Source organism: Thunnus maccoyii, chromosome 18 (genome assembly GCF_910596095.1).
Source record: "Thunnus maccoyii chromosome 18, fThuMac1.1, whole genome shotgun sequence".
NCBI classification, from domain to species: Eukaryota; Metazoa; Chordata; class Actinopteri; order Scombriformes; family Scombridae; genus Thunnus; species Thunnus maccoyii.
In genome coordinates, this window is record NC_056550.1 from 13,923,868 (window position 1) to 13,936,884 (window position 13,017).

General features: G+C 38.4%; 1 long non-coding RNA gene across 2 annotated transcripts in view; it reads left to right on the forward strand.

Annotated features, from left to right (window-relative positions):
• The window catches only part of LOC121884187, a 43,562-nt gene that overhangs the window by 28,113 nt on the left and 2,432 nt on the right, over positions 1 to 13,017 (forward strand). The gene's annotated exons all lie outside the window — the stretch shown is intronic.

Below are 13,017 nucleotides of genomic sequence, written 5' to 3' on the forward strand. Positions count from 1 at the left end.
AATTCTTTCAAGTAGAGAGCTGACACATTTAGATGAAATTATAATTAATAAAATTTAAAGGTTCTATATGTAAGAATCAGAAATTCCTTGGTAAACGGTAAATGGACTGCACTCATATAACGCCTTTCTAGTCTTCCGACCACTCAAAGCACTTTACACTACATGCCACATTCACCCATTCACACACACATTCATACGCTGATAGCAGAGGCTGCCATGTAAGGTGCCTACCCATCAATTTCTGTTGCTCACACTCTTGTCAGCGCGATCAAGTAGCAGCGCAACACTATTGCAGGTAATATCTTAACATAACATAAAAGATCCCTAACGTTGCACCATGCTTCATCAAAGCATCTCTCACTCCCACTTAGTCATCCCATCCACTGTACGTACCTGCACACCACCAACTTTACACTTTACAGTGGTAGGCTCAATGTGGTGTGGCCGGGGAGCAACATGCTGCATTTTATTGTGAAATGTGTGGTGGTCGATGGAGGCAGCTAGCCGTCTCAACCTTTGTGAGACTGAGAGCTACCTGAAGGGTAGAGCATAATATGGGGGGCTACTTGTTTGATACAATCTTCCTAAATAATATAAATTTGCTCAGTTTACTTTTTAAATAATGAATATTATACATTTAAGAGGCTACATATGTTAGGAGACTGTCTGTGTTCACTGATTAATGTTAATGATTCCTCGAAATCGATATTAATGTTTATCCAATTGATCATAAGAAAACAAATATATATATATATATATATATATGTATTTAAAAATGCAAGTTTAATGATTTCTCTGTTAATCTCAACAATTAATCTGTTAAAACATTTGAGAGTCATACAATATCACATTTGTCACATTTACAATAATATTGAAGTTTAAAGTTAAAGTTCCTAAACTCCTTTTTTATGTTTCAAAAGAAAACATCTATAAACACCTGTAAAGGTCTTTTAGTGGGAAGCTTGGCATTGCATACTGTTTACAAGTGCACTGTAATCAGGGATATAACTTGACACTGCAACTCTGATTGAGTCGTCTAGGTGTGTATCAATAAGGCGTGTTCTGTGTTTATTCTTAATGAAATTCATATCAGAAAAGGCTGATTCACACTGATGGGTTGAACCAAAAAGACAGGCAACTTTCATAGCTGCTGTGCATACACCTTTGTACTTTTCTGGGTTCACAAGGCACCAAAAGTTTGGGCTTTGAGGTTAATGTCACTATGCAACGTGAGAATTTCCATCTTTACCTCACCAGCATCCAGGCTGAATGCTGCACTTAGTTGCTCAGCAATGCATGTCATGTTCATTTGCATGAAAGGATTTGAAATGAATAACACACATGGCTCCAGCTTATCAAAGTCACAGAACCTGTCCTCAAACTCTTGCTAATTATGAGTTGGGAGTACTTTTCTGCAGCCCTGTTGAAGGCCCCAGATGCAGAAGCATTGTTATTCAGCACTGACTTTATCTGTAAATGTCCATCTTGGCTTTCAATGTGTTTATAGCACTGATCATGTCAGAGACAGTCCTGCCTTTTCCTTGCAGTTCACAGTTCAAGGTCTAGTATCCACTCAGTGTCCTGAAGCAGCGAGGCGTGCTCTACTCTGGATTCCATGAACTCTTTGATTTCGCCCAAAAATAATAAAAAAACACTGCAAAATTCTTTCCCTGCTGAGCCATTGGATTACAGTGTGTAGTAACCAGTCACCATATTCAGCTGACAGTTCCTCCAACAGAACTTTGAATGACCTGTGTTGTTTAGCTTTGGAGCAGATGCTGTTTATGATCTTCATGACTGGAGTCATTACATGATCAAAGCCCATCACTTTTGCACATATCGCCAGCTGATGAATGATGCAGTGGTAATGTAGAAATTTGGTGAAATCTGGGTCACCTTTGCATTGCATGACAAAGCCTGTTTGACAGCTGATCATCACAGACACTAGTTTTTTCAACAGTACCTTTTTCTCCACGAAATACCCTTGCACCGCATTGTAGATATCAACACCCCTTGTAGTTGTCTTCAGTAGCAGTAGTGTCAGGCGTTCTTCTTTTGTGGAGAAATCATGGAACACCATTCGTACAAACACAACTAGCTGCGCCATACTGCTGGTGTCCACTGACTTGTCGCACTGGATGATAAACCACCTGCACATACTCAGATCTTGGTCCAGCTGACAGTCTTCTGGTGATTGTATTTACCCCCAGTTGGATGTCGGAAAAAGCAGAGATGACTTCGGGCCCATTCTTCTCGTCTTTGAAGATATTTGTGATCAGCATCATTGCTCCTTTCTGTGTAGCTCTAAACAAGGCTTCCGTTGCTGCTTGGGACTTTTTCACTGGCCTAGTGAAAAAAGATTGCTGTTTGCCCAAAGATGTCTTAACTCACAGGCTTTTTCTACCTGTAATGATTTGCCTGGCAGGTAGCTAGCATTTAAGGTCTTGCGGCATGTATTGAAGTGTCTCTCTATGTTGTGCCGCTTTGCCGTTGCTCCACAAATAAGACATACACCCTTTTCTTTTACTTTTGTGAAGAACTCTTCCTCCCACTGCTTATTAAAGTTGTATTTTTTCCTCCATTTTTCTGCCATATTTTACTGCATGCGTAGTTATTTTTTATTATCATCATGGCATTTCATACTTTTTACTTATGTTGTATAGCCCATGTAATGATGACAATACATTTTTTTAATGATATACATAAATAATGTGTGTGGGTGTGTCACCTGGTGATACATCATACAATAAGTTATACAATAAATTAAAATAATAAATAAATAAATAATGACAATTTTACAGTACTAACTTTGATTGTACAATGTTGTAGTTATTCTGAATTAATAGAAAAACGTCTTTGATCCCAGTTCATATTTGAGAATTTACTTGAAGTATTCCATAAATCCATAGTTTATTCTTCTATCAGAATTTCCCACCTTCTTCTTTAGAAGAGGAAGATAAAGAAGGAGAGAGGAAGAAAAAAAAAAAAGGAAATCTAAGACAAAACATACAGCATCAAAGAGCTGAGACAAAGGCAAAGACAAAAACAGAACAAAGTAGGAAGACAGGGGGAAGAAAGAGGAAAAAAAAATTTTTACAAGTCCTCACTCCAAGTAAGTTACATGTAGTGCACCCCTAAGTGACCCTCAGCCTTGAAATGTCCAAACCACAAACCGATAGCTTCAATTCCTTGTTCATTTACCATATTATAATAACTTGACCATTTGGACCGTCTTTTTTCAAATAGCTTCAAATTCCCCCTGATTTTATAAGTTAAGTATTCCATCTGATATATTTGTTGGACTGTGTCTCTCCATTTATCTGTCAGAGGACATGTTTTTTGGAGCCAGTTTCTTGTTATCTGTTTAAGTGCTGTTATACTGTTATATATCCTTAACAGGTATTTATCATTTTCATTCCGTATTTTGTCTACTGTATTGCCTAACAGCACAAAGTCTGTATTCAGATGAATAGTAGAATTTTAAGATAGTATTGATTTCTTTCTGTATATTGTGTACAATTGTAATGATGGGTAAAACCAAAAAATATGACTAAAGTTAGCATAGGGTCCACCACACTCCCTCCAGCAGTTCGGTGATATATTACAATTGTATTTAGCTTGTTGAGCTGGTGTTAAAAAGTAGTGTGATTGTATTTTCCATGCATACTCTCTCCAATAAGGAGATGCAGTGGTTGTATGTAGATTACGATTCATTTCCTTCCAAGTGTACTCATATGTTCATGTTAAGTTCTTCTTCCCATTTTAGTTTTACTCTTATGTCTTGTTGATTGTGGCTGTTTTCTAAGATAGCGTAAATTGCTGAGATTTGATGTGGCACTCTGATATTACTATAATTCTTTATCAGAAATTGCACAAGTGGATGAAGATCACTGCTGATCTTCCTTCCTATTTTACTATTCTGAATATAACTTCTCACTTGTAAATATCGGAAGAAGTAGGAGTGTGGTAAATGGTAATGTTGCCTTAAAGATTCGAATGTCATTATTCCATTTTCATTTAGGCATTGTCCAAATATTGTTAATTCTTTTTTGCCCATGTATTAAAAGCTGTATCTTGTGTGTTAGGGGTAAATTCAGGGTCTTCCTTTATTTCTCCCAATGCAATTAGGTCATCCCTCAAGTCACAGTTTTTCTTCATTCTACCCCAAGTCTCCAGAGTATTTCTGATTAGTGTATTATCAGTTATTTGTGCCCTCCATTGACTCTTTTTACAGAAAGGTATTGTTTTTATTGAAACTCGACACATGTACTTCTCTATTGGCCTCCACCTTGCTTCAGAGTTATCATTTAACCAGGTACGTATTGGTTATATTTGGGCTGCATAATAGCAGTGCTTTAGATTGGGGAGAACAAGTCCACCCTTCTCTTTAGCCATTTTAAGCGTCTTCAGTTTATTCTTGGTTTTTTACTGTCCCATACAAATTTGCTTATCATTTTGTCCCATTTTTTAAAAGCATTTGCACTTATATACAGAGGTATTGTCTGGAATAAGAACAAAAAACAGGTGAGTACGTTCATTCTGATTGCATCTATTCTTCCACCTATTGATAGAGAAACAGTTCTCCACTGATTCAGATCTTGCCTTATTTGTGCCTCCAAACAGTTATAGTTCACTTGATATAGTAACTTGATATTCTTTGGTATCACAGTTCCCAGATATTTGACTCTATCCATGTCCCATCTCCATTGATATTCCTTTTTCAATTCTTTGCTGACAAGTGCACCTAAAACCATTGCTTCACACTTCTGCATATTTAGCTTGTACCTTGATACTAAACCATAGTTATTAATAATTTTCATAGGTATTGGTAATGATTTTTCTAAGTTTGTGATATATAGAACCACATCATCTGCATATAAGGCCAATTTGTGATATTCCTGTGCTATTTTCACACCTTCAACTTCATTGGTCGCTCTGATGTATGCTGCCAGGGGTTCAATAAAGATCGCAAAAATTAAAGGTGGAAGTGGATCCCCTTGTCTCATTCCCCTATTTAATTCAAAGCTATCTGACAGGGTCCCGTTCGCTCTGATCTGTGCTCTTGATGTGTTATACATTGCTTGCTCCATTTGATAAAAGTGTCATGGAAACCGAACTTAACACAGGTTTCTAATAATAAGGACCATGACACCCTGTCAAAGGCTTTTTTAGCATCCAAAGTGAGGATCAATGTTTGAGTATTCATTTTCTGTGAGTGGTCTACTATATTCAGGGTTTGTCTTCCATTATCAGATAAATGTCTGTTTGTGATAAAGCCTGTTTGGTCTGGGTCTATAATGTGCGGAATTATTTTTGACAATCTATCTGCTAGGATACTGCATGCCTAGTTAGCTCATCATCGTAGCTATGCTAGCTAGCTGGCATAGAATGAATACGTGAGAAGAGGAGACGCATGACATAATGTCAAGCTAACCTTTGACGGGGTTGAAGCAGGTCAAAGTTATAAATTATACATCCATAATAAATTGATATTTATAAAATGTTATATGCAATGTTAAAGTAGTTATTTTCTACATTCTACTAATATTATACTAGTATACTACTAATACTAATACTAATACTAAAGCGAGTTTTGAGTGTGGAAACATGACAAAATTAAATATACTTAAAGCAGTCAGTATGTATATTAAAAAAAATTGATTGCTGTGCCACAGTTTGACATCTGACAGAGCAGGTATTGTCTTCTTGTTAGTATAAAATGGCAAAGAATGTTGATTTCTTCTATACTAACCGTAAAAACAGTATACCATAACGATTATATATAAGTAGTATAGGTATATAGTACACACTGTATACAAGTAGTAAGTAGTATAGAATTGGGACACAGTTATAAAAAATGAATAAAAAACCTTGGGTGTCCTTCTTGAGTCCTCTGTCTTTGCTACTCATCAAAAGTAAGACCAGAAAACCTAAAAAAATGAGCTAAAAGCAGCATAAAGCTTCAGACTCAGGTATTGATTCTCAGTGGGATCGGTGCTAGTACCAGGCAGTCATCTGATTCAGTGTTAATTTCAGAGCAATTGCTTAATTGAGCTTTAACCTACCTGCTCCCCTTCATTTTGTCACTGTCCCCCCTCCACTGTCTCCTTGGCAGAAGTCGGTCGAAGTGCAGCCAGAGGCATTTGGACAAAGACCTAATCACTTCACACCACACTCTCCACTTCACATTTTCCCATCCTAGGGTCCAACCCACACTTTTACAAGGACACTGTGCTTGTAGCCTGGGGATACTGCTAGTTAATGTGAAGAAGTCAAGTTAAACCACACACAATATTTGACATGAAGAGAAAGGAGTTTCTTTCTGTCCTTGGAGGCCATATTCTCTCCTCATGTAAGAGAAGGTTGTTTGGAAAAAAAAAAGCGCATATGATTTAAGACTGTAGCGCACACAGTCGAAGTGACTCATTTATCACATCTGGAGCTGTATAGGGAAAAACCACGGAAAAGGAGTGACACAAAAGGAATATAAAGCAGAGAGAAAAGAAGTAATTTCTTTAGGTGCTTTAGACTCATCAACCTCTTTTCCCCTCATCACCTGAGCCCCACCCAAGGCTCTGTCCCAGCGGAGCCAGTCAATTACATTGGGGCAGTGGTGTGTACGGTGTGTGTGTGTGTGTCTACCACAGAGTATTTGCGAATATGCATCTTCAATTATTTTGAATGTATAGCTGTGTGTGTGTTTGTGAGTAACACCTGAGAGGCACGAAAGATTGATGTACTGCCATGAATCAACAGAAGGTGTTGTAAGGGATTGTGTGCCTCAAAGCTGTGTTCAAGCTCTGTGTGTGTGTGCATGCACTCATGTGCAGGATTGTGTTGATCCAAGTCTGGCTGTGACAGCGGTTTCGCTGGAGTGCTGAACATGATCTCTATGGGTAAACTTAGCATTCTGCAATTCTTTTAGTCATAAATGTTTGTGTATATGTCCATGTCAAAGTGTGTCCGTGAGGTATGCAGGTTGGAGGTAATTTCAGACAGCTGAGCCAAATCAATACAAGTTTAAGTACATTGAGGGCAATCAATGTTTTAATTTGTCTATAAGTAGAGTTAGTGGGAGGAGCGTGGTTTCTCTGCAGTGGACAGCAATAGCCCTGTCTTCTGTATGTATGTGTTTGTGTGCACATGTCATGGCCAAAGGCTTTTTCATTGATTGATTAGACAGATATACACTCTGGGTTTAAATAACACAGGGACTTGGTCTGTGTTCCTCCATTGCCTTGAGATAATCAAAACATGTAACCTAAAGACAGCAATTCCCCTAAACATATGTAGGCATTCTTGAGGTGAACACACAGCATGCAAAAATTACAGGAAGGAAAGAAAGTTGAACCACTCCTCATTTTTATTGGCAGTTATTTCAATTTAATTGTCTTTTTTTCATTGGTGCTGTAGCCTCTAATTCATGTTACCCAGTATCTTATTTTGGCTGGGCTTTGAAGCAGTTCTCTGGTGAATCCCATGGGCCCCTCAGGCCCGGGTTCCCACGGTGTTGGTGGGTAACGTAGTCATTATCACCACTTTTAAATAGCTGCTATGTATATTCTCCAGAGTACTGTATAATGTGTCGGTTTGTGTGAGTGTGTATTCATCAATGTGTGTTCTTATGATTTTTGTTTGTTTGACAAGACTGTGGTGCTAACTGCCTGCTAAACAGCTGTCTACTCCCCTCTGTCTGGAAGGCTACTTTGATATCTAACTTTTAATAAACCTCTGAGGGGGATTTATTGAGTGACTGAACACTTAATGTAGATGATATTTATTTGAGCAACCCGCTCTGATCTCTTCTAATGTTAACATCTGTGTATTGTGTTAGGGTCACATTTCTTCTACCCTTTAAGACATGGTGAATATCTTTATAGGATGGTACAATGCTAGTTATTAAGAAAAGAGTAATACATAACAAAATTGCTTAAGGGACTTGTGTCTCTTCAGAATGACTATAGACTAGGCCACCTTATGGGTCAATCAAATGCAAACAGTGACAATAATCATCTCATGCCATTGCAAAGTATGCTTCACACCCTAATCTAAACAGTATTCAGATATTTTTTCAAATTGGGATGAATATAGTATATACTTAACTTAAGTGAACTTGAAATGTATGTGCCAGTTATCATCACACATAATTTATTGCCAATTTAGGTTTATTTGAGCCATTACAGCAAAAAACAACACTGTAGTTTTCGCTAATTTTGTGTTTGGAGCTTCTTTGTCTCAAGCACAAGAAAAAGTGGGTTTGTGCAAAAAAAACCTGGCATGCAGAGTGAAAGAGACAAGACCCATGTCATACACAGCTCTTTCACAGCAGTAACAAAGACTGTGCTGTTTTATAATTATAGCTTTGTTTGCAATATGTTACACTACTTTGTGACAGCTCCGATGACTAAAACTTTAGTATTTGAAGTTCATTACATAACTACAAAGTTGCATTAATTCAGGCTCTACATTTATCTATGAGCACACTGGTGGATAGGCTGCTATAACCTCCATGGATTTTTCGGACTGTTGCTTTCATAATGCTAGCGCTGGCTGAGATGTACTGAAGGGTCTTGAGAAGTTTGGTGAAAGATTATTTAATATATAGTATTTTTTGTTACTGAGCCTTGAGTTTTCTTTTTTTCAGACATTTCTTTATTGGTGGGTGCTTAGCTTACACGTGCTGCTGTTACACGTTTCAGAAAAGGCATATACTGCGGGTAGCATTGTGCTCGTACAGTAAATAGCGAAAGTGCACATAATGACTCATAATGAATCTAATAAGGAAAAAATATGGTGCAGTTAGAATTTCTATTCTAAGCTGATGTAGCTGCAATTTTTGTCATCAAAAGAGTCTTTGATCAGATACTTAAGTTGAGTCTCTGTAATTGGTACCTGTTCTCTAGGATATTGTTGGTTATGTTTACAGAGGTGGAAGTCTGTATTCTTCACTTGATGTCTCATGTGATCTGCATACCATTCACTCTTTCTTTAAATTTAAGCTGCTATGAGCTTATCTGTGAGAGGAGGTGAATGTGTATGCCATGTGCTTTCCACAGTGGATCCTCAAAATGTCATTGTGTTTACATAAAGCCATGTTATTGGGAGAAATCAGGTTAAGGCAGGAAATCTGAGGATACGCTACATGCAAGATACGTTACTGCACTGCAGTAACATGTTTTAGTGTAAAACTGCTGTTGACGCTGCACATGGTCAAAAATCTGATTTCCCCCCCTTTGACATTCTTATATTTGAGAACCAAGTCTGGCATATATTTAAGTATATCATTGCTATATACGATGCAGCAACCAGATTTCTATGATCTTTTGGCCTAAGTGAGATGGCATGGTTGTAATGAGAGAGCACACTGACGGACTGTTTCTGACCGTCTTCTTGAATGGAGGAGATGATTGCAAGGACAGGTGAAATGGGCCTATTGAACTGAGAGCAGAAGACACGCACAGACACACAAAAGATGCAATCACACATTTGTCACCCTGCATGTGTGAGGGTTGTGATTTTATAACTGCTGACTTCTTTGTCCTCATAAAGATCATTTTAGTCACACACACAAGCACTGGTGTGTCAAAGGGTCATCATCTTTAGCAACTTCTCAGCAAGTGTTTGCTGGCTTTCAGTAAACTGGCCTCTCTGAGCTTGTAAAACTGCATTTTCTTCTGCCCTTTGATACGGCTACATGTCTGGCCTTTTAAAATCCGTGTGGGCAGCAGGCATATAGACACCCACCAGACAACAGACATCTCATGGACCACCTGGTACATTATACTGTAGCTTAATATATGCACTGTGTTATTACCCTTTCACAAATGCACAGCATGCCAATAAATAATCAGTCTTTGTATTCTAATGAAATCCCAAATATTCTCTCAAATCATTTCACTGATATAATTTATAGATGCTAGAATCTAGCCTGCAGTAACTCATTATATTAGGCATTATACATTAAAGGTTGTGATAAATGAAATACATGTCATCTAAAAATGACAAAAGACAGGAAATTTCTATGTTTACCACAAATATCCCTACTCGGTTTTATATTAACCTTACATTTATCTACTTTCTATCAACGGGTGGTTACATAAATCTGAGCTAATGACTGAGAAAAATGGAAAAAAGAGGGGGAGTACGATGGGAGGGAGAGAAGGAAGAATGAAACGCCATCACACACTACCCCCTTGTCCTTGTGCAGCTTTTTAATAGAGTCATAAATACATGAAGATGTCAAGTGTTCCATGATGGTGGCACTGCACAGCTTCAGGGCTGTCATACATCCATGAGACATAGATACGACAGGGCAGGTAGACTGGAGCAGACAGCTATTAGAGAGCACGGTATGGCCACAGTACGTCAGCGGGCATGGTGGATGGCTACTACATCAACGTGCTGTCCGTGAGGAATTGTAAAGACATGCATATACTCTTTTAACACATAAATAAAAAACTATATACAGTTTGTTCTTCATATGTAAGATGACACATGCTCAAACCTTACCTGTCAAACTGCATGTGCTGAACAAGTCATAGACTTTATAATGTCATTCCAACAAAGAGCCATTGGAGAATTTGTTGCTATTTCTCTAGTTTTAGGTGATCATTTTTTTCGGTCATCAAAGAAGCTAAATCAAGACACAAGGAGCCTTGTGCAAGAAATGAATAGCATTCACTATGAATAAGAACATAAAACTTACACACCTTGAAATATTAAAGGAATAGTTCCACATTTTGGGAAATTCACTTATTTGCTTTCTGGCAGAGATGAGAAGATATCATATCTGTCTGTTAAATATAAGGCTATGCCAGCAGCTGGTTAGCTTTTTAACAAAAACAAAAACAAAACAAAACAAAACAAAAAAGCATAAGAAATTACAATTCAGTTTTTTCTTAGCTGGGACCAGTAACTTCCTGGATCCTACAGATTAAACAAATTAGAGTAGCATGTTAATTTGTGATCTTTAGCAGTGCTGGTACGCTGATTTTGTTTAAATTGGACAGAGCTAAACTATGCAGTTTCCCCTTGTTTCTAGTCTTTTTGCTAAGCTAACAGTATCCTGTCTCCAGTTACACCAGATATGAGTGGTTTCAATATTCTCATCTAACTCTCCGGCAGCAAATAAGTGTATTACTCAAAATATTGAACCACATTTTTTAAGATTTTGTGAAGCTGATGTTGTGTCTTTGTTTGATTTTCCTAAATGAGCAGAGTCTCAGTGCACCTCTGAGCTCACCTCATTGCCCATGCTTGTGTCAATGATCACCAGAGAACTGCATTTCTGCTCACCCATAAACACAGAACGAGGCAGAGGGAGTGCAAGCGAGAACACACCCGGTCCACCCACACACACCACAGCTAACGAGACTGATCACTCAGGCAAATTGCATTCATCACAGCCATCTGAAATTAATGTATTGACATCAAAGGAAATATGAAAAGTGAAAATGATGGCAAGGTAATTTTCAAGCATGAATACACATTTATGCAAAGCTGAAACACTAAAGCAAAAACACATCTATTGAACATAATTAAGCCATCACCAAAACGCGGTTAGAGAAAAAGACAAGCTAAAGGTTAGATAAGAGCCTGCAAATGCTGCTATGCTAAGGCACAAATATAGCCATAAATTGTTTTTCCAATTAAGCAAAAGTTCATCAACGGACTTGAAATAATCACTCTGGAAAAAGGTTGCTGTCAGTACATTACATTCATGTGTAGCCTTTCTGTTATCGTTCCCATTATTCGAAACATTTCCTTTGCTTTTCTGAGGACATTCCCTTTGCTTCAGTCTGTTTCCCTCTTTTCTAGAGGCCACTTCAAAATCAGTCATAACCTCCCTATGTTTATTGTCTTACCACTGTTTTTAAATCAGTGACAGTCCTCCACCCAGCACACCACCAGTGTCCAGGATTGATTGTTTTAGTATCAGAGGTCCATCATCTCACACATAAACTTAGCCTTAGGAATTTTATGTTCAGGTTCTTTTATCAGGCAGACAGCAGCACTGGGTAACCAAGGATCACGTGAAAGAAATTAATAAAATAATAATTTAGTACAGAACTTTAGAATGAGAATATAATAAGGTAAAAATGTCAACACAATAAATAAATAAAAGGTGCGCCCATGGGTATGCTGAAAGAGAGAGATACTCAAGCCATCAATGACCAAAATTGCACACACCTAGCATCTCTGTCATTCCCCTCAGGAACTCTCACACCGCCGCCTCCTCCTCCTGACACATGCTCTCTTCTCTGCCCTCTTTTCTGTTTCCTGCTGCCGCCTTTGACCTCTGGCAGGTAGCCAGTTGTACCTTCTCTGGAGGTACAGTTCCGCCTTCCCAGCCGCCTCTCTGGCCCACTGCTTGCCGGGATCTGCATGCATTGATTAATTAGAGGTACTAGACTGCGCAGAGGTGTGGGTGATCTGGCATGATCACACAGGCAGGTCAACATACATGCAAAGAAATCCAAAGCAACTAACATGCAAAGCAAAACTACATAAACACAAGATAACTCAAAATACATGCAAATACTACAACACAAGATCAATCCAGAATAAATACATAAATATTTAACTCAAATCTCTGCTGTGTGACAAACTCATCTACAACATCACTCAGTTACATTAAGAAGTTTGAGCCAGCATTGGCTTTTAGGCCCAATTATCTTGTAAATAAGTAAAGTAATTAATCTTTTGTTGGTATCTCCTTGTTGAACTACTGTTAGACCTGGTATGGGTGGATGCAAATAATCAGGATGACTTGATGCTTTGCCAAGCAAGCGTAGGGCTCCAGCCAGCTGCCATTGTACAGCACTGAGCAGGATGTGACTGCTTGGGTTGACAGATGGGCTCTGTCCCTCCATTTTTACTTCTCTTTGATCTTTGCTGTCTGTGACTGTCAGTCCGCCCCCCCTCCAGCTGTTGCAGGCAGGGTGAATGCCAGACGATGCAAGACAGTTGCAGAGATGCCAGCTGCCAAGATACCCTCAAACTGGCATCTCAGAAACT